This window comes from Corapipo altera, unplaced genomic scaffold, assembly GCF_003945725.1.
Source record: "Corapipo altera isolate COAL_440 unplaced genomic scaffold, ASM394572v1 55108, whole genome shotgun sequence".
Taxonomy (NCBI): domain Eukaryota; kingdom Metazoa; phylum Chordata; class Aves; order Passeriformes; family Pipridae; genus Corapipo; species Corapipo altera.
Window position 1 is genome coordinate 1 of NW_020888570.1, and position 2,770 is coordinate 2,770.

Sequence of the window (2,770 nt, forward strand, 5' to 3'; positions counted from 1 at the left end):
AATTGTAGCAACCCACCTGTGCTGTGAAACAGCTGCACAGACAGACACTGAGAGAAAGAAAAATGATCAGACAATTTTTTAAACTACATGCTGGTTCACTTAATTAATATTGATACAAAGAAATAAATGTTAGTTTTGTCACAAAAATCACAAATTTCTCAAGAAATGTGCTCTAAGCTCTTTCATGAGCCTTAAAGAAAAAAAGGCCACAGTAACAATTATTCCCAAAAACACCTGTAAAAATTCGGGCTGCAAACATGGATTTCAATGTTATAGAGTGACACTATTTCCCATTTTAAATATTATTTCCTTTTAGGACTGTTTTAAATTTTTCTACTCATCTTCTGTGTTGTGTGATTTGGTACACTGCTTCTTTTTAACTTGATTAGCAAAACTTTCTTAGTTTTAGTAGCTAAATTTGCTGAATTAGTTAGGACCTTGGACTGCCAAGTCTTTCACCTAGGTATGACTAACTTTCATTGAGTCAAGTAGGACCCAGAGACAGTTCAAGCCAGCAAATAAGAAAGCTACATTTTGGGTGGTCCTGTACAGGGCCAGGAGTTGGACTCAATGATCCTTGTGAGTCCCTTCTAACTCAGCATATTCTGTGCTTCTGTGATTAACAGAAGTGCAACCCCAGACAGCAGAGAGGAAATGGCTCACCTAGAGACAATGAAAGGGCCAGTGATGGGAAGGTCCCAAACCCAAATATTACAACTGGTCTCAGCTGCTCCATGAGTGATAGAGAATTTAGGTTGTAATGGTGCAGGTGATCAGGGCTTTGTTTGTTCAAAGTCCCTCTTCAGAGGCATCTAGATTGAGCTGCAGTGCTATTAATAAGAAGGACTTCATAGAATAATCTCTTTTGGGCTTATTGGTTCAGCAGAAACCTAGAGTTGAACCCTGTTATGGTAGCAGAAATGCCTAATTTCCATAACATCTGTAAGTTAGGGTATTTGTTGCTGGTTTTCTTTACCATGTTGTCTTAATTTTAAAGCTCTTAAAGTTCATTTCTAACTTTCCAACTTACTTCAACTGAACCCTTCCTAAATTTACAACTGTGGAGTCACTGGAGTCACTGAAAGAAAGGAAGTCGGTAAATTTGTGTAGCTTTTTTTGGTGGGGGTTTTTTTGGGTTTTTTGTTTGGTTTTTTTTTAAAATTGCACTTTCTTTATATTGTGATGCAACTGCTATCTCTTGGGTATTTGCTTCACAAATATCAGAAAAATAATATACCCTTTTCTTTCCCCTCAAGCTCTCAAGAAATTGAATCAGCAAGCCCCAAATAGTTAATAACTTTTTGATATCTCTTTCAATCGTTTTAAAAACCCCTCACTTGTCACTGACAGTTTTGCAACTCTTGTCAAAGAAGGCAGATTTGACTAACAATTATTTTTTTACTCTTTATACAGAGATAAATTTTACTTTCTATTTCTTTCTTTGTCTGTGCTGAACACACTTTCATCAGTTGGGTAGAGAACCCCTACAGATGATTATTTGCTAACCTCTAGCAAAATATCTTTACATGTCTTTATAGCTGCATCGTCAGTAAGATTACTTTGAGAATATGGAATGATGGGTATGACAAGAACTCATGGAAGAGACATTTTTTTTGTAACCAAAAGTGTCTGAAACTTGCTCAATCAATGGAAAGCCGCTAGCAGCAATAACAGTGTCACTCAGTTATTATTTTAATATTTAGGTATCTTCTAGAAAAATAAGATAAATAAGCTACTTGATGGAGAGAATCAGGTACTGTCAGAATTTAATTGATTTAATTTGTTTCAAATGTATTTATTTTTGTTTGATTAATCATGCTTTAGAGGTGTTTATAGGAGAGAAAGGCAGACTCACACAAGTCTACACAAGTAGATACATTGTTTTCAGAGGATAAAGTGTAGATGACATGAACTCAACTTGATTTATTTGAGCAACTCATCAAAGCTTTCCCCTTGCATCCAGAATCACTATAGGGCCAATCACTATATGCAGAGGCAGGTGGACAGGTTGGTCTTTTCTTTCCCTGTCACAAGTAACATTTTCAACTGTTTTCACCTGTAGAATTTTCTCACACACCAATGACCTAGAACAGAGTTTACGTCGTCAGTCCCTCTTGTTGACTTGTGTTTGAAAATTTGGTTATAACATTGTTTCTAAATGTCTACAAATGCACAGACCTGACTATGATGGCATAAGTTGTCATTTCAAGTTTAAAATTTTTAAATATATGGGATTTGAGGGGTTACTGAATATTGTAAAAAAGAAAATGTTACAGATCAATCCTTAGGGGCCAAATAAGCAGTCAATCAAATTGCAGTATATGCAGAAAATAACAAATTAATCCTGCTGGTTTTGATAGCCTTATCTTACCAGAAGTGTGTTTTCATAGATTTTTTTTTTCTACTGGGGAAGAAAGAAAGGAGAGGAAAAACACAACAAGGAAGATAAAGATAACATAACGGCCATACCACCCTGAGAACGCCCGATCTCGTCTGATCTCGGAAGCTAAGCAGGGTCTGGCCCGGTTAGTACTTGGATGGGAGACCGCCTGGGAATACCGGGTGCTGTAGGCTTTAGAAAAGTTGTACAAGTTTCAAGCTGGCTTCCCGCCAAGTCCCCAAAACTCGACAACAAGGACCCGCCTCCCAGAGAGGGAAAAGAGGGAAAAAAAACCAAGCAGCCAAAGCTATAGCAAATATGTATATATATATATATATTTTACATATGAGACGATACACAAAAGGAAAATACCACACACCTGGGGGGGGG

General features: G+C 37.0%; 1 non-coding gene across 1 annotated transcript; it reads left to right on the plus strand.

The window, feature by feature from the left end:
• Positions 1-2,455: 2,455 nt before the first annotated feature.
• Positions 2,456-2,574, plus strand: LOC113942001. Its single transcript, XR_003525816.1, has one exon. It is a non-coding gene; the product is annotated as a 5S ribosomal RNA (ribosomal RNA).
• The last annotated feature ends 196 nt before the right edge of the window (positions 2,575-2,770 follow it).